Source organism: Podarcis gaigeae, assembly GCF_964106915.1.
Source record: "Podarcis gaigeae genome assembly, chromosome: 4".
Taxonomy (NCBI): domain Eukaryota; kingdom Metazoa; phylum Chordata; class Lepidosauria; order Squamata; family Lacertidae; genus Podarcis; species Podarcis gaigeae.
Genome location: NC_139677.1, coordinates 76,254,771 through 76,281,731, shown reverse-complemented (window position 1 = coordinate 76,281,731; position 26,961 = coordinate 76,254,771). Strand labels below are relative to the sequence as shown.

Sequence of the window (26,961 nt, the reverse complement as noted above, 5' to 3'; positions counted from 1 at the left end):
TACCAAAGTCTGTCCCTGCACAGACCACCTTAGCTTCAGCATACCATGGGAAGCTGAAATTACATTTATATCCTGCCTTTCCTGAGGCAGAGTTCCTACCCAGGTTGCTGCATTATGTAAATAACAATGAAGTCATCATAAGGTTGCTGTTCTCCCATGTGACTTGATAAAGCTACATTGGGAACAGGTAAGGTGCAGGGTGCATGTTCCAGAAATAAATAAACAAACAAACAAACAAACAAACAAATAAATAAATTCTGCTGTGATGCACTACCACATAGCCTACTGCCATGTACTGCAATATCTTGACCACAGTGATTCACACGTTGGCAACCTCACCATTTGACTACTGTAATGTGTCCTGAAAGCTGCATCTTGTGCAAAATGTAGAGGTTAGGTTGCTGGAGCAGTCAACCACGATCGTGCATGACCATTGCTGAAAGAGCATCACCAGCTGCCAATTTACTACCAGACCAAGTTTAAAGTTTTCTGGTTGACTTGCAAAGTTCTAAACAACTTGGGACCTCATTACCTGAAGAAACACCTTTGCCTATATAGAGCTGCCTAGCTGTCAAGATCTTTGAAGTAGGCCTTTCTGGTTGTCCAAAGCCTGCTGAAGTACATTTGATGCGAGGAGGAAAACTTTTTCTGTTGCACTACCTAGCCTTTGGAATCATATTCCCTGTGAAATAAAGCAGGCACCAATTCTACTGAGTTTTTGAGGCATTTATTCAGCAAGATTTTTGTAGGCTCCTGCTACCAAGACTTGACAGGCAGCTTGTCTACTGTAGTTATAGTAGTATTGCAGTATATTTATCCAATGTGATGTGTTTTTACTTATCGTATTTGCATGCCAGTTTTTCTTAAGCTGTATTTTGTTGTGGTAGGCCACCTTGAGATCTATGGAAAGGGTAATATAAAAAAAAAATTAATAAATAAATCTCTTCTAACAGGAAGAAAACAGACTAGGTTCCTGTTAACTTTCATGTCTGAGTATCCCATAAATAAGTCCTCCTCCAGGCTCAGCCCATGAAATGCAGTTCTCCCAAGACTGAACACTGAGACTTAATGTGATTTTTGTTGTAGGTCAAATTGTCCCTGGAAGGGGTTTCCCCTATGTGATAAAGAAGAGAAAAAGTTGTTGGTGGATAACAAAGGGTCCATGTCTATAGGATGACTAGAGAGATTGAGATCCTGTGCAAACTTTTAGTGGAAGGTTTTTCTGCATTAGATATGCTAATGGCTGTTGTTGCTGTTGCCATCATGGTCATGAATTATTATTCATAAGCATATATTAAGTATTCAACACTTTTCAAGGCAATTTACATTCATACAATAAAAACAGTTAAAAACAGGGTTTAAAACTGAAAAAAACCACCTCCAATTAAAGATAGCTCTAAGAACAAAGAACACCCCAGACAAAGAAGTACCCCCCCCCCCTCTGCCCATCCAGCTGAGAAGCTTGTGAAAACAAGAACACCTTCACTTTTTTCCTGGAAAATGCAAATAGTGGGCACCTATTCCATGAAATAACTCCTGTTAATGAGTTGACCAGCATTTGTAGTGCTTTAAAGGGAATGCTGTGCTGCAACTGGATTGTAAGAGAACTAAATTCTGGATGTGCTTTTGGGTGATTTAAGTTGCGTGGCAAGTTTCCTCCCCCAAATGAAATGAAGACACAGACACATTGTTTTAAGGTTAATGGGCGTGAAAGGCCACAACTTTATTGATTACGGAATTGAGGTATTGGCCTTAGGCATTGGCTTCTATCGACTACCCGGTATGGTGACCGGGAAGGGTTGAACACAAACTGCAGGAGTCCTGTTGAAGTACGCCAACTAGGATCCCACGGGTGTCACCGCTCGGGGGGCGTGCTGGAGGCCCTACCTCTCCAGGCTTCGGACAAGGCCACGCCCCCCCCTGGGAGTCCTCTACCGGACTACCCCTTCTCATTGGGGGAAGGTGATGGCGCTCCCTTCCCCCTCCTTTTTCCTATAATTTGCCCCATGCCAATGCCTAACCGCCAATACTGTGAAAGTTGTGACGATTGCTACGAGGTAGGCGAAAAAACCAAAAGGCAGGAAGTGCGCCAATTTGGAAAAATTCCTACCAGGTCCCTTGCGGCGACCAACCGAAGTCCATAGCAAGGCCAATTCTAGCTAAACCTAAGGGTGGGTGGGATGGGAAAAACCGCTCAGCTGCTGGGGTGAGGGGAAAAGAGGGCGGTCCCTGGGTGTGCCTGGCCTTAAGTAGCCCAGGCCGCGCCTCCCCTTGCCCGCCGATTGGCGGGCTGGGTAGCAGGCACGCCCAGGGATTCCCCAGTTCTCGCGGGGGTGAGGGAAGCCCCCGCGAATGTGGGAGGGTCCTGCCCGCAACACCCTCTCCTCTGCAGGCATGGAAAGGGCTTTATGAATCAAGTCATGAAAAGGCACCTGCATGTCCACAAATTTCACACAAATGTACAAAGCTGGTGGGAGACACTTCTACTGGAGCTAAGAGGTGTGCATGCAAGGTTCCATGCTGTGGCTGTCCTTAACATTTAGCCTTTCACAGACAAAATTACAATAACTATAGCCAAGGCACTTGGAGGGATACACAAAGACCATCATAGGGGAGCACCTCAGTAACAATGCCTGCTAGATATCTTATTTTTGCACATTCACAGACTGAACATTCTAAAAATACATAAAAGATGAGCCCTGTTCCTGGTGCATCTACAATCAAATATTTAGAATGGGGTCTAATGACAGCTCCAAAGGGCTACTCTGTGAAATCCAGTAACCACCAACTGTTGGATACCATGTAGAGGAGGGTTGGTGGAGAGTTGGTACTATCACACAGCCCAAATCCACTACTGACATATATACATTAGCGTATGATGTTATTAAGGGGCAGAGACAATAATGTGAGGCTCAAGGCAGAGAACAATTATAGGGAAACTCAAAAATACACTAACCTAAAAGTATTCTGGCTGCCAATGGCATCAACCATGAAGCCTGATGTAATTGTTGGGGTAATCTGGGGAAACGGGAAATTAAATACTGATGCACTGATGTACTGGCTTCCCAAATTTTTGTAGTGCCAACAGACCAAGGAAGACCAAATATCCCAGAGTCACTTGCAATATTTAGGCACATAGCTAGGGCCTGAACTGATACAGTACAGACAGTGATACCATTAATTGGAGCCTACTTGCCAGAATCAGAACACACATACCTTTTCTCGTTGACAGCATTTCTGCCTTCCCCTACTCATCTGGAATTGCACATTGATCCCTTTTTGTACTTAAAGCAAGAGCTTCTATTTCCATTTCAAAGAGACGTGTCTTTTCCCGGAAACCAGTGCTGAAGACTAGTAAAGAAACCCCACTGACATCCACCTGTACACCCATTTGGAAGTTGTGACATCATCATTCCTTATGTTTTCAGACGTTTTCACATTTTGAACTATCATTCCACTTGTGTCTAAAATTGTTCTCTTGGTATCCATGCTGGAAGCTGCCATTCTGCTGCCTCCTGTGTTCAGGATTCCTCTCATTCTGATGTGATTCTTCTGTGAGTTCATTAATTGAAAGGAAATTTCTGCCAGACCAAAGGTGTCAGGAAGCTGAGGGAGACGTGTTCCTCTAAAGTTAGGCTTGATCTGCAGGATCTGCAGCACTGAGAATCTCCCACACTGTGCCTGTGAGGAATTTAACAAGGGTGCCATCAATTTATATCCTTTCAGCACAGCCGAAAATGTCCTTACCCTGGTCTAGGCTGTAGTGAGATGTCAATGCCCCTTCCCCGACTACTGAGCCACTGCCATTTTTTTAATTCCCATATTTTGACCATTTTTTCCCACCCAGGAGTGGTTAATAACAACAATAACCTCAACTGCAAATGATAGGCTGAGACAGTGAGAGGCGATAATGAGGAACTCGACGTGTGAGGTAAAGACAGGAGAATTAAGTGGCAGCCAGCTAAGCAGCAAAGGGAGGATGTGATTATTTTATTTTTTTTAAAGCAGCATCAGTGAAATAGACAGGGAATGACAAGACTGAGTCACATAAAAATAGAATGACAGGAAGAGATAAGTGAGGGAAAAGAGAAAGGCAGAAAACACAATATAGATCCAGCCATTAACTAGAGCATCATAAAGAAAGCAGAGAGCAAAATGCAGAGGAAAATAAAGGGCACAAGGTGGGGAGAGAAACAGATGATGGGGGATGAAAAAGAAAGGACTATCTGAGGAAGAATGAGATATGGATCAGCACAAAAGGGGAAGGGGAGAGAAAACTGATTTTCATTTTTCCTTAGCTTACATCAGTAAAAATCAAAATCTGTGGACTCTACCAAGTTGCTACAACCTTCTCTGTTGCTGGCCAGCCATGCTGAGGGATCTGAACTCAAACCACCAGTATGACTGTTAAAGTCACGCTCCTGAGAGTTGCTTCTAATTCAAGGCAAAGTCAGAAGAAGTCTGCTAAGCATTCTTCTTGCTATTGATTGAGTTATTAAAATGTGTGCATGCTTGCCACCTGCCCTCCAAAGACCTCAAGGCATCTAGCAAAGTGCAGAAAACTAGAGAATGCGGGAAGAATAAGTATTCAAAACTCCAGAGACAGTTAAAGCTAACAAGTAAAATAAGGCTTTACTAACTTGCAAAATGATAATAAAAATATTAATAATAATAATAATAATAAATTTGTCACTTTTTACATTGAAGTGACTTAAAATGATTTGCATTATACAAACAAGAATAGCAAAGAACATTAAAACCAAATATTAAAACAGGAATAAAAACAAGACTTGACGTGCGCATCCAAAATGTGTATAAAAGGAACAAATCTTACCCATGCCACTTAAAAGGATGAGGACAAAAAGAGGCTATAGGCACAATTAAATTGTCACCCTCTCAGTTAAGAACTAAGGTGTTCTTCCCTGGGGATAGCATTGCACAAGTAGGGAGCCACCACTGAAAAGGCCCATTCTCATGTCGCCACTCTGCACATCTCCCTCAGATATGGCACACAGGAGAGCCTTAAATGATGAGTGCCAGATTGGTTTATGTGGAGAGACAGTCTCCGAGGTATTGGGGTCCTGAGCTACATTAAGGCTTTATACAGCAAAACCAGCAGTGAATTGAGCCCAGAAACTAATTGGTGGCCACTGCAGTCATCCCAGAATTAAAAAGGAGGCTAAATGGACTTTCCACTAAAAATATTATGCTTTGTATATATATCTACTATGGGAGATGTTGACAGGTCCTTGATTCTAGAGGTATGTATTCGGATGCCATGGACAAATCAGTGCTCACAGTCCCAAAGACCATAAATCTTAGAACTGCTTCCCAGGTACTTTTTGAAGCTGGATGATTGCTCAACCTCTTCCCCAAAGATCTATGCCCTACACACACATTTTCTAGGAAAGGATTGTTCTTTCTATACTTTTGATGTTTATACTGAAAGAAATGCATAACCAGTGTTTCTGCTTAGATGGGGGACAACCCTCAAAGCAGCTTCACATGCCACAATGAAGGAATCACATGCTTTCCCACTGTGTTCACAGGGCAGGCCAATCCTGACATCTTAATGTTTTATCCAAATGATTCCTGAGCTGGAAACACTTGTATCTGTCATTTGTAATAACGGGTACATGTGAAATGTTTTGCATTTAGCCTTAAGAAAATGGAATATGTGAAGCAGTCTTCAGAGACTGAGAAATAAGCACACAAAGTTAAGGAGAGACATGAATGCTCAAAGTGAAAAATAAAAGGAGCTACAAGATGAAATACTGTGAGGAAAAAAGAAAGAGGCCAACACCTTCCATTAAGTTCTTCAGAGGAGCATGAAGAAACAGGCTTTGAGACATTGAGTTCCTGATGACTCCTGGCTCTCCACGACTTCAGAAGCTCCCCATCATGTATGGAATCTGCTTAGTTTTCTTTGCAATTTTCTTCTTATAAACAAAAGACTCAACTGGACTTGAAATCATACCATTCTAGGATGCTGGCATATGGTCTCAAGAAAAAAAAAAATGTATTGTGTATGGCTGGGTATTAGAATTTCAGCTCAGCGTCTTATGGAACTGAAGTGAATCAGGTTTGCATTATTCTTTCATCCAGGTAGTTCAAGTGCCGCCCATACTCTGTGTTTGCTGGGTGATTACGTCTTTCTACCTGGGTCTTGTGTTGGAAGAATGTTCCTCTGTGTTATTAAAGTAGATCAATGTTGGCATCATATGCTATAAGAGAGTTTTCTATCAGTGAAAACAGTCACAACTGTCCTGGGCACTCATCAATAACCAATTATGAGATCATCTGGATTTTCTAGTTTTGTATTTCTACCCTTTCCAAAGGGGGGGGGGGGGAGAAATGGTTATATTATTTATCGCCACAATTTGTCCCCAATTCCAGTCAAAATAGAAAAAGTTGAGCAATAACAATTTATGAAATATACCTAACATCTTTGAGCAGCAACACCTGTCAGAGTTGCTGATAGCAAGCGTCAGTTTATATACTGATGGATTTCACACTGCATGTAGAAGACCCCAGTTCGGTCTCTAACTTCTCTGGTGAGAAGGAGTCAGTGAAACCCTGGTTAGCAGCTGCCCTCAGAGCTAGATACATAAATTGTGTTAGCTTATACAAGGCAGGTTCCTGTGCTCTTGTGTCTTTCATATTCATTTCCTGAAATTAACACCTTTCCACATTCACCAGCTCTTCTTTAAATATCTGATGACTTGCTTAAATTCTGTGACTTGGAGTACCCAACAGCAATATTCTGTATTCTTAGTGGGAGACTTATAGCACCTTCAGTCCTATCTCTATCCCTCATTTCACATCCCACAAATATTGGGGTATCTGCTGGTACAGATCAGACCTGTCTTTTAATTGTTTTTTGCCTGTTCTCTGAATCTTAGCCCTGATTATCTACAGTCCTCCCATCTCTAAATTGGAAAAGTGTTACTGAAATGTTTTTTCAAGGAATTGGTTGGCGTTTGTAGACTTGGTTGAAATCATATGTTGTATACTGAAAGTGAAAAAGAGGTGCAGTATTCAGAAAGCAGAATTATGGCAATAGAAGAGAACCCAGGTAAGACTTTGATTCCAATAGTATAGGACTGCTCCAGCTCTCGTCTATTGTGCTACGAATTCCATATAACAACATTGGCCTTGCTGGGTCAGGCCAAAGTCCTATCTGGTCCAGCATACTGTTCTTACAGTCACCAACCAGATGCCAGATGGAAGTCTGCAGCCAAACTACATGCATAATGCCTGTATTTCTTTAAACAGTAACCTTCTGCAAGAACAATTCTCATTGCTTCTGGCACTGATCTCTGGCACCTGTACCATCATGTACAAAATGGTAGTGAAGAAAAGGCATGATGGAAATCTCTGCAGTAGCACCTGAGCCTGAGAAAGTGGCTAAAGCATCTAATGATGATATCCATCATCTTGAATTCTAATCATCATCAAAAGATTTATGGTATACATATAGAAAATTTGCATCTCTGGTTTGGGGATAGTGCATACATTTCTGCAATTTGCTTTTTATTTAAATTGTTTCACACCTTTAACTTATGGTGTGTTACTTTTTGGCTGAGTTTTGGCTGGTCAGGATAAGTCCCATGGTTACCATTGAGTTCCTGTTTGAATGAGCATTGCATTCTCCCAGTTTGAGAATAGACTCACACGTATATAAACTTTATGTGTGCATACTTGCCAAAATACTGCAATATTTTTTAAAAAAAAGTTCCCATGAACATTCATGCTAAGAAACATTCCAAGAAAATTTATGGGAGGAGTTTAGAAAATGGATTGAAAAGCAACCACAGTTGCTCAAAAATTGAGACATCGCTTTGCAATGTTTGTCCAACTTTCATGAGAACACTCATTGTCCATTCATACTGCTTCCTATGTCCCTCAGTGTTTTCTTAATAAGATCTTGTGGGCTTTAAGAAGGCTGAGAATGATAATATAAGTTCCAAGCCAAGGAAATGAACACTTCTAGTTATTGCAAGCTAGGCTCATGGCTGACATCCTGATGTAAGGATTTGGTTTTCAATGAGACAAATCTCTCCAAAAAACAGGGCAGCAGAAACACATGGGAAAATATTGACTAAACAGAAAACAATTCAGTGGCTGACCTTCATTCTCTTGAGTAAACAGCTATGAGAATTCATAGCATGTAGATGGCAACGGATCAGTATTCATTTTTTGCGGATAGTTTTTTGTGGTTTGTTACCATTCATTGCCATGGAACAGATGAAAGGCAGTATCCAGCTATATAATATGATTATAAGATAACTAACATATAAAGCCATTATTCCAGAAAGCCAAAGGGTCAACAGGACTAGTGCCTTTGATGAAAATTATTTATTTTTTTCTGAAGATTATTGACTTTTCTGCGTAAAATAAAAGAAAAGTAGCAAACAGCTAGAATCACATAGTACAGCATTCTGACCAATTTACTCCATGCAAAATGATACAACAAACATGATGATGGTGTATTTTTAAGAGATTAGGTGTAATAACTAAGAGAAAATTAGCTTTGAGCATCCAGGAAAAAGCAGCTGAAAATGATAGGGAGGGGAGTTTACCCAAATCTATAAGTCTGACCAATGACGTCTCCCCATTTTAGCTAAATCAGATCCTCCCGTTACCTTTATAAAGGGGGCAGGACCCCTCTGCAATTCAAGCATTGCCAGGAAAGTGAAATAGGCAGACAGGCTGAGCAAACAGAGCAATAGAGAGACAGAGACCCAACTGCCCTCCTAGAGTGATGAGTGTGAGGGGGGCATGGGGAGAGTGTTGCATAGAAAAGGGGTGAATAATGCACTCGCCAATACTCTGCTAAAACTACATGGTAGAAGCTTCTGTGTCCTTCTTTTCCCTGTGATTCAAGCACTGCCACAAAATTTATCTTGGAATCATAATGGAAAGCTCACTAGAAATATTGTCTCACCATGCAGTAGAAGGGGTACAATGGGGGGGGGCAAGACTTCCGAGGGCCACGGGCACTTAGCTTTCATTTGTTTTAAAAAAGTAAGTCAATAGGACTTTTCTGAAGGAAGTTAGAGAAGGAAGCACAGATGTAGCTCTATAATGCTTTGACACTCGGCATGTAGCACCATTGCTCAGGACACTTAATCCCTGTTGCTAAGCAATCAGAGGAAAGGATGTTGATGCCCCCACCTGGGACTCCAGAGGGGGCCCTCCCAGAACAACACAAAAAGCAGGAAAGGCTGAATGAAGGGGGATACTGAAGTATGTTTGTTAAAGCACCTTCCTCCTGTCCACATTATTTCATACACTCAGTGTGCTGCCTTTACAGAATAAAATAATTGGCTGGTTTGGGTGTGTTTTCTCTGGAAGTAAATAATGCCATTGTATAAGCCTTCAAATTCACCTTGAACTTTTCTTTGGATGAAATTTTGGTGGTTTCTCTGATAATTTCCAGTGTTTTCCTTTCCTTTAAATTGTAATCTGTAAACTGTAGTATGGTCCCCTGTTGAACAGTTTTTAGTGTCCAAAAGATCTCCCAAATGTTTAGTTAGCATCTCCTTTCTTATAATTTGAATCCATTGGTTTGGGTCTTACCCTCTGGAGCAACAGAAAACACTTGCTCCAGTATCCATGTGATATTTGAAAATAACTATCATAAAACGTCTGTCTGCTTTTCTCTAAGTGAAATATACCCACTCCCTCAACTGTTTTTCATCTTGGTTGCCCTCTGCACTCTTTCCAGCTTCTCAATAGCCTTCTTAAACTATGATGCCCATATCTGGACACAGTACTGCAGGTTAGGGCTGACCAAGTAGTACTATTACTTTCCTTGATCTGGACATTATAGATCTGAGGATGCAGCCTAGAATAGCTTCAGCATCTGCATCACACTGTATCACTCATGTTAAGCTTGTGGTTCATTTATTTATTTACTGAATTTGTTAGTCACTTTATCTTGTTCAAGGCAACCCAAAATGTCTTGCATACAAATAGACATCCACCCTTCCCTTGTGCATGCACATAGATACATTAAAACCAAGAGGGAAAATAAATGCATTAAAAACATCCCACCCACTTCTAAAAGATAGTTAAAGTTCAAAGGTCTGGTTCTAGAGGAAAGGCCTGTTCTCCTGTTGCCACCCTCCAGATCTCTCATGAAGGGGGCACATGAAGAAGAGCCTCAGATGATGATTGCAGGGTCCAGGTCAGTTCATATGGAGAGAAGTGGTCCTTGAGGTATTGTGGCCCTGAACCATCTACTAAAACCCCTAAATGCTTTTTACATGTACCGCTGTCAAGCCATCCTATATTTGTATACCTAATTATTTCTGCCTAAGTGTAGAAACTTACACTTGTCCCTACTGAAATTTATTTTGTTAATTTGGCCCATTTCTCCAATCTGTTATTGTTGTCTTGAATTCTGATTCTATCCTCTGAGATATTAGCTACCTCTCCCAGCTTGATATCTACAAATTTGATGGGTACCCCCTCTATTCCTTCATCAAAGTCATTTATAAAGACGTTGAATAACACCACGCTCAGGACAAAACCCTGTGACACCCCACTTGTCATTTTTTTCAACACCAGTTTGCAATTATTATTAATTTTAGAATTCCTCCTGAAAATTCATCAGGATTTTAATGTAAAATTCTTCTATTATGTACACATTTTTTTGTGAATTTCCCTGCTATGATGTATTTTCCATGCTCTTTTCACTAATATATGCATTTTTATGCACACTTTACCATAACATATTAATTTTGGGTGCATTACTTGGCTGGAAAAGCACTTTACAAAATTCAGAGAAGTGCAATTTTTTCAAAAAAAAAACCTGTGTTTCAGTTTGCATATTGTTTTGGAAAGTATGGCTTGTGTTGGTTCATCTTCAAATGTGAACTAAATTTAATTCTCTCTCCAGCCCCTGGTTGTTATGCAAAAAGGTTGGAGAGGAACGCTGAGGTCACTTTTCTTGAGGAAAGAGTTTCAACAGTTCGTAAAAGCCTCTCTCCCCCTCCATCTTCTGAATAGCAACTGCTTTATCCTTCACCCTAGAGTATACTTTACAGAAATAAATCACCCTGGTGCTGCCACCCAGAGATTGTTAAGTGAAGACTTCAAAAGTGTACAGAGCCATGACAGACTTATTCCTGTGCAGTTCTGAAAACTTGCATTTCTTTCTCTTGCACTATTGCCTTGTTTCCCTCTCTTCTTTTGACCCGAATGGAGGTGCCTCCATTACTATTATTTAGTACTTCATCACCATCATGTCTGCTTCAGACGGAAGTAATATTCTACATATAGTTTCCATTCCAGTTATTAAGTGGCATAGTATTAGAAAAACCATTGTCACATATTTCCACCTGGAACTTTGTGATTGGAAGCACAGAGATGTTTATAAGAACAGTCTCTTGAAATAATCTGTTATTTGTTCATTCATTTCATTTCATTTATTCCAAAGTGATTAACAAATATTTGTGACTTCTTTCTATGCATATGTGTTTGGGATATCTGGTAGAAAATTCATGACATTTGTAAAGTGGTGATATAAGTTACTTTAAACCAGGTTCCAAGAAAGAAGCATTCAAGAAGTCAGACAAGACCATTGATAGAAAAAAAAATGTTGCTGGGCACTCTTACGCAACAAACCCTCTTCCCCCCTAAAATTGGACTTTTGCAGCAAGGAAAGTGATGGGGAAATGAATTACCTTTATATAAGATTATAACATTAATGTTGCTGAAGCTAACCCAAAATAATTCACTCCAAAGAACAGAAGATATTATTTTGCAAAACTTTTGCAGCACATATAATTTAAGCTCCTGCTGATGTTCTTCCTGTGCTATTGAAACAAGGCCAAATAAAACAGGCAAAGAAATAGAGCAGCTGTATGCTGCAAAGAAAGTTGGGCTGAATACTAGACCTTTTCAAGTGGAGTATTTCTTTTCTTTTTCCACTAAAAGAACATCATGGTTATCTTAACTTTACGATTGTTCTGCTATTGTTACAGAAGTTCATAGATTTGCCTGTGAGAAGAAGACATTTCATTCTTTTTCAATATCATCTGAAGAACTGCCCACAACTTATTTATATAGTGCAATTGACCACTCATCCCTCCCCCCTTTTCAATTAATGTGAGTGTCCTGTTTTCATGAACACAGTGATGTGTTATTTGAGAATGAAAGGAATGGCACAAGAGCAAGCTTTCAGGATAGAGTACTTCCCTGACCTTAATGATACATATGCCCCTTATCATCTTGACCAACTGAAACTAATGGCAGAGTAAGGCTGCAATCCATATTCATCTTACCTGGGAGTGAGTCACATTGAAGTCAATAAGGCTTACTTCTGAGTAAGCATGCATATTATTGCACTGCTGATCATTATATTTAGAGGGTCCAGAAGTTCTTGTGTTCTGTAAATGTGTGAGAAATAGACTGCCTCTATAGGTTTCTAGGCTCTTCATTAACAGTAAAAAGTAAAAGATACTGCTCACAAATAAGCCAATAATATAAAGAGCATAAAGTCAATAATGTGTGATTAGATGAACAATGCAGAAAGTGTTTGCTTCATATTCTAAAACCCACCTTTGCTCTTTTCATATCAGGATCTCAGAGGACTTTATAAAAAGATGTGTTTATAATGAGCTATTGTTAGAACCTGAAATCAGGGTGGCCTTTGTCAAACCACTAGACTATATGAGTAATGACTCCTGAGTTTTATTCCCATCTTTGCCTTTGACACACCATCATATTTATTCATCTGTAAAATGGAAATCATACTCCATGGTATTCTAAAGCAGCACATCTTGCATCTAACTCATAACTTTAATTTGCTGACTTGTGCCTTAGCCATTCACCCACTTCTTCGATTCTCTTTGAGCTCATCAACTGGATATAATGCATATGGCACAAATAATACTGTGCAGGTTTCAAGAGCTCGCTGTGAAGTGACTTGGCAAATTCCCAGACACTTGCAACTGGTGAAGAGAGAAGGGCGTGATGGAGAGGAGGGTGAAAGTGTAGGATGTGGCAGGGCTGTTGTTGAAGATGAACTGGTTTTTCATACAGATGCCTCGGGAAAGCCAGGCATATTCTGTAGATATTCTGTATGCAAGTGGAAACCCTATAATCTCCCTATTTGCATTTATAAGTGCTTCAAGCAGCAGCCTTCCAACTAGCCCCTGTGGTACCATTCTTATGTAATGGTTTGTGTTTTCCTATGGCCAAAAGGGTCACAGCCACTTGGTTGCTCAGACCCAAGTAAAGTAGCAGGAGAAAGAGCCACTTTGCCCAGAATATGACAAGCCTTTGGAAAGTGGAAGAGCATTGCTCATTTTCTCTCTCTCCTGCTTTCAAGCCAGGGGTGAGCAACCCATGACTGAGCAGAGGGGTACAAGGGCTAAACACGGCAACAGTGCTTTCTGGAGGGAAAGGTTTTGGTTTTTTTATGGGCACTCCAGGAAACAGAGGACTCACTAGGAAATTATGGAGAGCCGCAAGGGTCCCTTTTTAATTGTATAGAAAGGCAGGGGGAAAGGACACCAGCTGGGTTTGAGAATTCACAATGCTTTTATAAAAGGAAAAGACAATGTGACGGGGCCATAGCTCAGTATCAGATCACATATTTGGCATGTCTGAAACACAGAGAGCTGCTGCCAGTCAGTGTACACAGTACTGAGCTAGATGGAATCAGTATAATACAACTTCCTGTGTTCCAAACCAATGAAAGCTGTAACTATTTTTAAAAACTACAGAACAGGGGGTGGAGAAAATCTTCTTCATAAACTCAATCAAAGTGAGTACAACATCTCCCATGAAAAATTTCAAGGGAATTTCTGCCCCTCAGCCAGGCTCCAGAGGCAATTTCTTTTTATATCCCACCCCATGAATTACACTAGTTATAACATAATATCAGCTGCAAACATGAAGTTACCATGCATCCAAACACAATTAAGAAAACATCTTAGCATGCTTTGGATACCTGATTGTCCTGGAAGACTGAGATCACTTGGGGGCATTCCATATAAAATATTCAAGATCGAGGGATTTCACAGCCTTACAAAATTATCTTGTGAAAAGGGAAACTATCTAGGTGGCATGTCATTGGAAGGGCCACAACATAGACCAGTGATGGCATTGTGAATAAATGCAATGAAAATTGTGTTTCGGTGTCTGAAAGAAGAGTCTAGTGCTGAGAAAAGAAATCCTGAAAGTTTTTTCAAAGTTGAGTGAGGCACAATGTGAGAATTAAGAGAGTGTTAAATCAAAGCCTCACCATGACATCGAAAGCTGCTGGAGAGATAGAACACCAAAGGAGATGGCATTCTTCCTGGAGACCTTTGAAGCAGAACAATTCCTTTTAATAGTCACCTTGCCTACAGGTTTTAACAATAGTTCAGCGTGCAGCATGCAGTCTGTAAACTTTCTCTGACAAGTGTCACCAGTAACTTTGGCGCATCCATTCCCCTCCCCCCTTGCATTTAAAATCTGGGCCAGCAGATAAGGCATTTATTCTTTTTAATGGTTAAGAAATTTGACTATAAAAATAGCTATATTTTCTTTCCTCACTTGCAAGATTTTCTTGCCCTATTGCATGCCTGAGAAAATGAGCATCACTTACTTGATAAATGGGTGACAAGTGACAAGTATTGGACAAGAAAAGGTAACAAATACAGATTCAAAGAGAAGTTGGAATCTCAGCAGGCCAAAAAAAGAATAGAGATTCTGTATGGAAAGAAAATCCAGTATAGTATATAATTTTGAAGAAAACATTATCCAGATATATACACTAGTGCTTTATAACACATTTTCACAAAACTGGGAAGGTATATGAAGGTCTGGTCATATGTTCAGACAAATTAATGTTAGATTCTTAGATATCCCCAAGAGAAAAGAAAAATCTAGTGTACAGAACAGACTGTATTTTATGAACCTTCTTGCAGAAGAAACAATACAAAGCAACCTTGAGCACTTGCATGATGTGTTTTTGGTGGCACATTTCCACAGGAGGTGTATCAGAAAGAGCCACCAGGGTGGTCTGAATCCAGAACATGGCTGCCAGAGCATGGTCAGGTCTGAATCTGAATAAAGAGTTCACTTTTCTTACCAGGTGACAATTAAACCTGCAAGTAAATTGAGTACAATGATGGATCCATGAATGTCCCAAAAGCAGTTAGCCAAAGTGATGTAAAATGGTCAGATGCCATCAGTGGCTAAGGAGCCCATTCTTTCAAAGCTTAAAGACCTGCCAACCACCATTAATCCAGTTTTGCCTAGATTAGGACAGTGTGTGTACCACTATTCTGTGCTTTGAATATCTATCATCTCAGTTAGAACCCCAAGTGAATGTGGGATAGAGGAAATATATAATAATAGAAGTTAGATCAGGATCTCATCCCCTCACAAACTCCATTGTCACATACAACAACCAGGAAAATTTGCCTGAGTTCCACCTTGTTCATTCTCCTCTGCTACTGAGCTCCAGTTTGAACTGCACACCACCAGTTTTGCCCCAGTCTCCAATTCCAAACCACTTCATAAGAATGTTTAAAGTGATAGAAGGTAGCAGGATGGTATCAGCTGTATAAAGAAGAATCTCTGAGACCATTTTGTGGGTACTTACCATCTTGTTCATTGCAGAGCTCCCTTAAAGGGCTATCCAGCTAAATTTTATGATAAGACAGTGGAGCAGTGGTCATGTCACAAGTGGAGGGTTAAATCAGAATGGTGATAGCTTTACCCATGTAAAGAGCTTTATATCTGCACAAAATCTGAAATACAAATCAGAAGAGGTCGGGTGGAGTATGGGTGTATGTCTGCATCTCTTGAGCCAGTTGAGGCTGGTCCATCAAGGTGAATGGGCACCACCCCACCAATCTCAATCTGCTCTCAGCCAGCTCGCACCCACCCAATTTCTCACGACCAGTTCAGGAGGTAGCACAGCATGTCAGCTGTCTTCTCCTTGGCCTCAGTGTTGCCACTGTAGAACTCTGCATGGAATATGATAGCTCAAAAACTAGAGTTAGTTATCTCTGTCCTTGGCAGTGGCTCAAACTAACAGTGGGCTCCCTGCCTTCTACCTTACCAGCTGCCACTGGCTTGAGTTTGAATTCTGGTAGGTGAGGAAGCACTGCACACCAGAACCGTGTAATACCCTCATGTTCTTTAACAGTGTTAGAATTAAAGCAATGCATCACTGCATTCAGATTTAAAAGCTGCAGTGGCAGCCTTAATTACTTGGTTAGAAAACAAACCACTTCATTCAGCTTCAGACCTCCATGTGGTCATTCATTCCATTGTCACCTCAAAAACCTGGAATATATGCTGCAGCCTCCAGCTGATACACAATATGCTGATGCACCCCCTGGTGGGAATGTGTCACCAAAAACACATTACAAGTTTGCTGCAAATAGCCTGTAATATCTGCTGCCATCCTTCAGCCATCGCCTGCATATTAGTCCTCATTCTATTATGAGCTGGCAGCCCAGGGAAGCTGTAAATCAGAAGCGAATCGTCCTGCTGACTGCTGAGCTCAGGAATCAAGCTGACCCCCGAGCAGAGCAGGCCTTTTCCTATGGTAAGACCAAGAGCAGTGAATAACTCTTGCTTTGAAAACTGTGTCATCCCAAACTGCCTTTCGCCATACGTTGAGGTGCGCAGATTTACTGTGACACTCACAGATGAATAATTGTTTTCAGTAAAAATGGATTTGAGGAGAAGAAGAGCAGGAGACAGACGTTTAGGCAGGCTGCAGTTTGGGAAGTACATACAGGGCTCTTTTCACCTGAGCTCTAAGACAGTTAGCATCATGTATTGGCATTGGCATATCTTATAGCATATGAAGAAGAAGTATTTGGATTTGACTACCCTAAGGAGTCTCAAAGCGGTTAACATTCTCATTTCACTTACTCCCCCACAACAAACACTCTGTGAGGTGAGTGAGGCTGAGAGACTTCAGAGAAGTGTGAGTAGCCCCAGGTCACCCAGCAGCTGCATGTGGAGGAGCGGGGAAGTGAACCCGGTTCACCAGATTACAAGTCCACTGCTCTTAACCACGACATCACACTGGCTTTGTTGGAAGAGCCTTTTGGATCACATCCAGCATCCTGTGCTCACAGTGGCCAACCAGATGCCTCTGGGAATCCTGCCAGCAAGACCCGAGCACAAAAGCATCACCACCCCTTTCCTGTGGTTTCCAGCAACTGGCATTCAGAAGCATTATTGCCTCCAACTGTGGAGACAGAACATCAGCATCAAGGCTAGTAGGTACTGTGAATAAAGCCAACTCCCTAATATTCCGAACTGAATAAATAGTGAGACTTGAAAAACAATAAATAAAATGATCCAGAGATTGATTTGCTGAAGAACAAAAGATATATGTTTACCATGACCTTAACTACCTGTGCTCAAGGAGAATTGTGCATTAGTTGTTCTTCTCCTATCCCTGTCTATATTTGAGATGCTCTTGTTTAGCAAATATGAGTCTTGGTGTTTGGAAAACCGATACTTCAATCAGCATTTGTGAGTATTAAAAAAAAGAATCCCAATGTCATTTGATGTCAAAGGATTTAACACACTGCACATTAGACAGTTGTCTAATGAAGGATGTGGTAAAGGAAGTCACAGAGAAACTCATTAAGACTGTCAAGAAACCTCTTGTAAGTTTTGAATGGTTCAGTACACAAATGGGGATGGTTTGTGGTCTATCAAAATGTATTACAGAAGCCCTGATTTAGTAAGGCAACACACACGAAGGAAGCCTATTTTGGTATTAAGCGGTAATTGGCATAAAATAATATATAAATTAATTAATAAACAAGAGTCCAGGGTCACATCCATGTCCTCCTGCCTTCTCAGGACAGTCACCTCCCCTCTTCCCTGCCAGGGAGAAGAGAACCACAGTGGAATCTGGGTATGGCATCAGCCCACCACTAGGTGTGGGGTAACTGGAGCTTGAAAGGGAGGATACAGCTTGTTTGCCCAGGCTGTATACCCGGGGTATTTCTGAGATGCCTTGAAATGCTTTTGTTCAGACTAATGCAGTTCTCCATCACACTCACAATAAAGACAGGGCTGAGTCTGACACCGTCTTTATACATTCTACAGTGAGGCCTATCTGCAAAGCAAAGCTGTTTTGCTCAGCAGGGGGGTGGTTTGGTGTATTAATTTAGAGGAAATTGCCAGCACTGATTGAGATGGATTTAGAAGAGGATAGACAAATTTAATGATGATGGCTTGAAAAAAAGAAATTGTTTAATGGTTCTAAAGGTGGATACAGATTTAAAGAAAATTGTTCTGTCTTTCCCCTGTGTGCAAAGGTGCTAATTAACATTGTTTTTTTTCCTAAGTGTCTCCTTCCTTTTCAGCAGGAGCCCTGCTAGTTTCATTTTATAGCTCTGTAGCTGTAGAAACAGCAAAAAGTTTGTTTCCAAGTAAACTGATTTTCAGATTCATAGTATAATTCATGGATATCGCATTTCACAGGAGAAGATTACAAGGTTTTTTCTTTTTGTGGTTTATAGTTGGCTGTCCTAGACTTCTAGATCCTCTTTTCGATTAGCTGGAAGTACAATGTGTTGAGTATTGGAGTGACCCAGAACCTTACCCTACATAGAAAGTTGAACTGATTTTTTTACTAAGATTAAAATAACATATTGAAAGGGGCATTTAACTAGCGGTTACTACCAGTTTTAAATACCTTCTTGGTGTGTTATCATAATCTGAAAAGGTAAAAATTAGTAATCCAGAATAGCTAGCATAATGACAGCTATTAGTAATAACTAGTTCTCACAGTCAAAACAGGACTTTTGGCTAATTGGTTAAGTCAAAGCTTGACAAGAACCAAAACCCTTTCCATTTTGTTGCGGTCTGGAAGCAAAGAGAATCTCTAAACTAAAACAGTGAACATAAGACTGTTCCTACCTTGCATGCAAAAACCTAGAGCCAATTCATATGTAGGCTGCACATTAATTCACACATGAAAGTGTTTTGAACATGTAAAATGGCCTCTCCTGTTGGCTTGGAAATTTAAAATACATCCAGCCTTGGAGAAAACAGATCCCAACTGATTTAAATCATACTTTAGAAGCCAGATAGGTTGTGCCATTCTCTGCATTGATATTTGCACCTTGATGTTGAAAACCTTAGAATAATAATGTCATCCAGGTCCAAGCAAACAATTCTATCAGAGGAGCTGTTTCATTTTATTTCATCTCTTTGCATTCACTGCCTGCAACCAAATAATTTTGATTGTACCTGCATAGACACATAGCTGTTCATTGTACCAGTTCCTAGGTACAAAGGAGATAGGATGCATATGTAGACAAACAATTTTCTCACCTCAAACACTGTTTTAAAATAGATTAGGTGGTGCATTTATTAGATATAGTCCTACTGGTGTCCCTATTCAACTTTCCAAGCTTCACAGAGCTATCCTTCGGGTGGGTTAATGACATCTTTCACATTCTGCCAGGGTTGGATCTGATAAAAGATTCCTGCTTTTTTTCTTTGTGTTTCCCATTGTTTGGTGCTAACATGATGGATGCTAAATACCTTCTAAAATAGGGTTATATCAAGGCACCTAAACAAGCATATTCTGCAACTGTTGTCAGTCGCAGAAAATGAAGCATCGAACTCCAGCAAGTTTTCCTTGCAATGTTAAGAAATGAAAAAAACAAAACACCAACCAATGCCTTTTGATGTTGTCAATACAGCTACTGCATAAACAAAGAAGGGTCAACATTATTAATAAGCATAACATTTTCATGGCAAAGGGGCTGTAAGGATGATCATGAAATGAATGATAGAGGATCAGCATTTCCTGAAGAGCATATTTTGAGCTAATCTCATGCATACTTATTAATGAATTTTAACCAGTGTAACCTATTAGTAGCAAAAGGGCTGTAAGGATGATTATACGATGAATGATGGAGGATCAACATTTCCTGAAGAGCACATTTTGAGCTAATCTCATGCATAATTTACTTCAAAGCAGGGGCAATCTGTAGAAAAGGTGTACAAATCAATGCAAGTATCTGCAGCAGCTTCTTCACAGGGCATGAGTTGGCTGTAATTAAAGATCGGTAGGAGTCTTGCTCCAAATTCTAAGTTTATATTCTAATCGTAAATATTTGCTGTTTGTCCAAACACGTACAGGCTTTTATTCATTTGCTTAAGCTTTCTTGTGTAAGATATATGCATTCAACCTTTCACTTTAACAAACATTCACAAGGCAGCTTTCAGATAACAAAATACAAGTTAACAAAACAATAAAATGCAATAACTGATCAGTTATTGCATATGACACTGCAGAAATTGTAGTTTGCAAAGTTTATTGCGACAACCACTCTAAATATCTGCATGAGAAATCTAAAACAATAAAGAATCTCATGATTATAATTTGGCCAATATCAAACCCTTTCAAGAGCATGTGTTATTTTAAATCCAGGACACTCTGAAGGCATGTCTTTTTAAATTAATAAAAAAAAACCAATGGAACACCCTTTCCAATATAAATATAGAAATGAAGTCAAATCTAATGCAAGCAGGTTTCTTTACATCAACTGTTGCACTTGGAGATCCCAAGGATAGCTCTTAGCTCCCATGGCTGGAATTCTAATACTGTATGGAGGTCTGAGGAGCATTTAAAAACCCTTACTATTCATAGAGTTGTCACAAAGGTGATTAATGCATTCTTGAAACAATCCAGGGACATAAGCTATTGTTATTCTCAGTTTACAGATGGATAGCATTGACTTAAGGTTGGAGAGGATCTCAAGGCTACACACTGAGTCCAAGTTTGAACAGTGGTATCAACCCAGATTTTCTCCATAGATACAAGATGAGAGTTTCATACTGTGCATTTCACCAGTTCATAGACAATGACACTCTACTGGCTTCGAAGAGGGCAGTTTTCAACATTACAGAGCAGCTCCTCTGATGCAGAAAGTTAAGACTGACAAATGAGAAACTCTACATAAATGTGTCATCATTTTCAGAAGAAACTGGGCTTCTACATGTAAACATAAGCCGTGTGTCCATGACAGATCTATGTAACTCCTAAATCTACACTGAGGCCACCTTTAGGGTCTCTGCAAAATAGTGCTCCATTGTTACCTTGTCTATCCTGCAAACCTGATCAGCCAGCAGACTTCTCCATTATACTGAATGAGAGTTTGCACCACCAAGACATGGAACTAAGGGAGCACTCTGCAAGCACTGATGGACAATAACTTTGCAATGAGGTCAAACATTCTATTGTGCTTGGTCCTCTTAAACTGAACTCACAAAGGGGGAAAGACCATCATAAATTCCCTCACACTGCCATGGTGGTTAATAACTTTACACTGTGAGAATATATTAAATATGAGAGACATTTTTTGTGCAAAGTGAAGATAAGGAAATATATGCCCTCTATTAAATGGCATGACCCCTTCTTCATTTTTTTTCCAGTGCAAAGTAAGAAACTTGGGGGTATGAATAGTTCTGTCCCACTTGCTGCAGTTCATTGAGCTATACCTCTAATCGCTTTGCTCAAAAATAAGGCCAGAAAGGCCAACGTAATTGGCTCTCAACCACATAGATGGGACATTTAAAACAGTCTCCCAGCAGACCCACAGCTCAGTAACGAAGAAGATCCTCTGCATACAGAGGGTCCTAGGTTCCATTATTGAAAGTGCCCTGTATGGGAAAGACATCATTTTCAAATTGTGAGGAGTGGCTTTCAGTCAATGTAAACCAGGTGTAGTCAACGTGGTGCCCACATTGTTGGACTCCCATCAGCTTCAGCCAGCATGGTCAATGATGAGGAATGATGGCAGTTGTTGGGCAAATTAAAGACATTGTGTCCTTCATTTGTTTAATTTATTTAAATATATTTAATTATTTAACTCTCCCAAGAAGATATACAAATCAAATAAAATACCACAATAATTTACAGCTGGTAAAAATAGACCATAAGCAACCATCTCCCCCTCCCCACAGAAAATACCCCAAACACAGCACACAATTACAATAAAAAGCACAAGACAAGACAATAAAAAGGAGACGAAACAAGACCCAAAGGCCTACATCTAGATATATTCAAAATTAAATACCCCCAAACATATTGTATTTTAAGGCTGTTGTTGGTGGTTACTTTTTTTAAAAGCTCATGATTATCAGAGGGCAACAGGCATTGTACTGGTACCCTTGGGAAGCTGCATATGTCAGTATGCATGGCAGTCATTGGAGCATTCTAGTCACTCCCCAGGTAAGCCCAGTGAGGCTCACCAGCATAGGGGCATTTTGCTAAAGGTCACCCTCAGACCCTGGTGCTGGTCTTCTTCAAGAGAAGAGAAAAGGTGCCTTTGTGAAAGAGTTATATGTGATCTGAAATGAGCGCAGCGGGCAGGCATTGCCCACTCTTTAAACTGCATCCGTGCTCAGCTCAGCTGTTCTCTTCCCTCTGTCAGATCATTGGTGAAAGTAGACCTTCAGCAACATTTCCTACCTACCTGACCATGCAGCTGGCCATTTCAAGAGACAGGAGCCCAGACTCATTGCAGCATGAGGAAACTTGTTTTCCATATATTAAGGTGAAGGTTGCCTCTGCTGCTGGGTGACTGACAGCAGCAGCAAAAGCTTTCAAAACCTCTCTCTGCCACTGCTTAAATTAAGAGTCCCTTAATGAAATGCACAGCTCCCCACTCCCAGCACCTCATGACCAGATTATTAGTGGCTGCTTCCCCCTGCTGCATAGGTTTGCAATCCAGGTCTAGAATAGTAGATGGTGTTGTATGCTGAGAAGTTCTGCAAAACTGTGTGAGAAGGAAATCCTGCAGAATCAAATTGCGCACTTAAACATATCAGTCAAAGGAAAGTAACTGTTGGTGAGTGAATGGTGAACTCTACGGTACCCCCCCCCCCCCGAGAGCCTGTGCTCCACTCCTGTTGCAACTACTTAGTTTGCAACTGTATATAATCTTTTAACCAGATAATGTATTTCCTTCCATTATCACAGATTCCATATCCCATAATGTTTCCATAAACCATATGTCCATGCAGTCTGTGTGTATTCATAGATAGATGTATCTGTTTTCATGCAGCTACACAGGCACACAGGGGGATGTAGATGAGCCCTCTGGGATTTCAAAGAAAGCCTCATAAAATGAACCTGCTCCTCAACGGATGCAAATTGGTGCAGTTCATTCTGCCTTTAGGCCAATCTGACATCTGGCTAGTTCTGTCCCAAGTAATGGGTGATGCTATACTTCATGGGTATACCTCTTTAGCAGCAGAAATGGCTTGGGAAATTTAAAGAGTCCGAATCTTATTACTGTCACTGTGCTGAATCGACACTGCTTTTATATCAAACTCCCCATGTACTTTTCATTATTTCCCAGCTATGCTGAATTAATACAATGATAGGTGTTCAAATTCATACCTGCCTGAGATCATTTAAGTGGGAATGCATATGTCTGCATGCATGTGGGCTTTTGTAATTAATAGCATTCAAAACACTCTGCCCATCTTTGCACATAAGTAAGCCCTGGTGTGAAATCAATTCCTGGGATGACAGCCATATTGCAATTTGGCTCAAATTAAGTCTCCTTTTTGTGGAAAATTACAGAATTTCGGTAGAGGTGGAGATATGGAGAGGAGTGTCCTCTCTAAGCTAAGGTTGTGGGAGGGATGTTTTTGTTCTGGGGTTTGGTTGTGGGAGATAACTATCACCCACCCAACCTCCTACCCCTTGTGGCTGAAGTAATTTGGGAGGACATTCCCATTTCCCCTAGGATTTGTCAGGATTCGTTCAATGGTGATAGGCAGGGTCAGTATCAGGGATCATCATTAGCAGGCACTTGCTGAGAACTGCACGCTGTGAAGGGCCCAACAATGATCCCTGGACTTACTGGCCCTGGTGTCCTTCCTTTTTGCCACTGCTGCTCGTTCATCTTCCCTATACAAACAATGAATGGAATGAGATGAAGAAACAATATTTTCCACTTTCCATGGTGGTTGTGTGAACTAGGCCCTAAGGGAGAGGGCAAGGAAATGAGCAGCAGACGTGGTAATGAGAAGGAGGTGGGCCCACTCCCAGAGAGGAACCTTCCAAAGGCATTCTGCCCAAGCCTTCCCAAACCTGAATTGCCTTGCCAAACAAATTGACACAAGAATTTGTGGAGATGCTGATCCAATGGGGGGTGGGTTAATGACATCACATTTTTACTTGGGAGTAAAAGGCCCCAATTTGCCTCTGTGTGTTTGGCCACACACAGAGCTGATGCACACTTCTGCCTTGCACTTCTTATTTAGCCTTGTTTAAGATAGAGTTAGGCACACAGAAAGGGTGCCCAGTAGATAGGATTTATGCATGTGTAAGCATCTTGTGCTTTGAATGTCCCTGCCTTCCAAAATAAATCACAGTAAAGCTAGAAAATGTCTGACAATCTCTTTTATTCTAGGTTACAATCTGGAATTTCTTTTTAAAAAAATAAAAATAAAAAATTGATTTAAGCCATTTTAAAAAGAATGCTGCAACATTGGAGTTTGGTTTGTTTGTTGAAAAAAAAGCTGAATTAATGGAAAGAATCCTGAAGTGAGTGTACCTGCTGCCAAAAATGTATCTAACTATCCGTACCACCACCACCACCTTCCTTATGATCAAGCACACAAAAAACCCTGTCCCCGGAAATACTAGTAAGGTCACTGGGTCTCATCAGCTTCTTTTGCAGCTCCATTAGCTAAGCCACAGATACACCAGGGACGTGTCTGGCACAATAGTGTGTATCAGTATGCCAACCTTACTGAATGGTTTCTGTTCAAACTGTATGTCTCCAGTCAAAGGTTAAACTTCCAGAAGAGACTGTGGGACTTGGAACAGGAATGAGCATTGGGTGGGGGGGTGGGGGGGCAGCAGAAGGCCCATCCATTATTTTGCTATTTTTCTGTGTTCAGCTCTTTGACTGTTATTCAGCTCCCTTCATACAAACACCTATTCTGTTTCATATCATTTGATTGTATCTTTATGGCTCTATGGCTACAGAGCTATAATTAATTACTCAGCCCTTCTTCCCTTGTATTCCTCATTTCATTTTTTAAGTATTTTGAGTTCTTAAAATTACATTTTTTTCATTATGTTCTAGCCATGTTAATCTGCTGGAGCAAAATGGAAAGAAAAAGGGAATTGTGGCACCCTGTGGCACAATCCTATGCATGCTTATACAGAAGTTATTGTTGTTGATTTTTTTTAAAAAAAGACTAGACAGCCATTTTAATGATTGCCTTGTACTGCTTTTTGTGTTTTTATTTTGACATACGCTGGCCTGATATGAGAGCTGCATAAGTAAATAACTACATTTTATAAATAACCACATAAAAATAAATAAATCTCACAGTATTCAATCAGCGTTAGTCAGAAGGAGCTGCACATAGAACTGCAACCTTAGAGACCGAAGGGGCAATCCAAACCAAAGAACTACCAGATGAGCTGCAGATCTCCAGCTCAGCCAGAGATATGCTGGCATAACTCTTTCAGCCTGGGTCAGCCAGGGCTCAGCTGGCTGAGCTAAGACTTGTGAATCTTAGGCTGGCATAAACCCTGGTGGCAGGATGTTTCAGAGGAGTAGCAGGACTAGGAGTGGGCCAGGGAAACTTACAGTGGATTCTAACTCTATCCAGCTTGATCTCATGACCTTGGAACCTGGCAGAATTTATACTGGCAGAAAGGGTGGTGTAAGTCAAACTCTCTTTTAAAGACTTGTTTCCCCTCTGCAGATTCCTATGGCAGTATCCCCACTCCTGAACAGAATTTGGAATAGGGGTAATTTATGCCAGCTTTCTTTACTTTTATGATTCCTCTGTGATATATTGTAGCTCAAGCTTTAATAGGCATGACCAGTTTCCTATCTACAGTTGAGGGTAGGAGGCAGCTAGCATGAGACCAGCCCACATTGATGAGAAATGTTGCAGGTTCCTTGAGTGCTTGATGTTTGTGACTGCAACCACATCTAATAGGATGGTGCATAAAATGAGGCATGTCTGAAATATTCAGAGAACAAGGAGTTCAGGTGAACAGATATGCAATTGGATGCCCAAGGGAATGTATTTTGTGTCTGAATCACCTCCTTACACATTATAATAATTACTGCATTCAAATTATTAATATGGAGAGCTGCATTAATGTTGAATTATAACTCATGGTTTGGTGGGTGCTGTATCTTACTTCAGTGAGGCAACATTCTTTTTAAGTAAGCATATACAGTGGTACCTCAGGTTAATAACTTAATTCATTCCAGAGGTCCGTTCTTAACCTGAAACTGTTCTTAACCTGAGATACCACTTTAGCTAATGGGGCCTCCCACTGCCGCCGCGCCGCCGCAGGACAATTTCTGTTCTCATCCTGAAGCAAAGTTCTTAACCCAAGGTACTATTTCTGGGTTAGCGGAGTCTGTAACTTGAAGCGTTTGAAACCTGAAGCGTCTGTAACCCGAGGTACCACTGTATATAGCTGCCCTGTGAAGAGATAAGTCTGCTTCAAGATGGGTTTTATGTGTGTTAGTTCTCTCTCTGTCACCATGGATTTGCTTTGTGTGTGTTCATGCCGAGTGCAGTCTTTTTATTAAATTACTGCATCAATATTGTTAGTAGATGAGACACCAGTTTCCTCTGGGCAGATGCAAAGCTCTCCACTACATAAATCATGTTTATGTGCAGAAACAGTGGTACCTACCTCTGCAATGTATTCCTAGCTGCTGTCATCCACTTCTGCCCAACTCAAGGCAGCACTTCTTCACTGAGAAAAGTGAGTGAAATCCCAACCCAGGCAATTTCTGCTGTTGCTGTGGGGAAAGAGACACCCAAAAAACACCTGATACTAAGACTGACAAATCTACTGCAAAAGGCTGTCTGTCGATCAGTTGTCAAGAGCAGAATGTTCTGTATTCACTGCTTTCAATGTTGTAAAGAGCTGGGGTAAATAAATTCCATGCTTCCATG

The 26,961-nt window shown here is 40.7% G+C and overlaps 1 protein-coding gene and 1 long non-coding RNA gene across 4 annotated transcripts in view; one reads left to right on the top strand and one right to left on the bottom strand.

Moving 5' to 3' along the window:
• The window catches only part of LSAMP (limbic system associated membrane protein), a 1,399,704-nt gene that overhangs the window by 1,268,107 nt on the left and 104,636 nt on the right, over positions 1 to 26,961 (top strand). The window lies entirely within an intron of this gene.
• Positions 601 to 26,870, bottom strand: LOC310843977. Its single transcript, XR_014563845.1, has 3 exons — positions 26,696 to 26,870; positions 3,217 to 3,681; positions 601 to 900 (listed from the first exon to the last, which is right to left on the bottom strand). It is a non-coding gene; the product is annotated as an uncharacterized lncRNA (long non-coding RNA).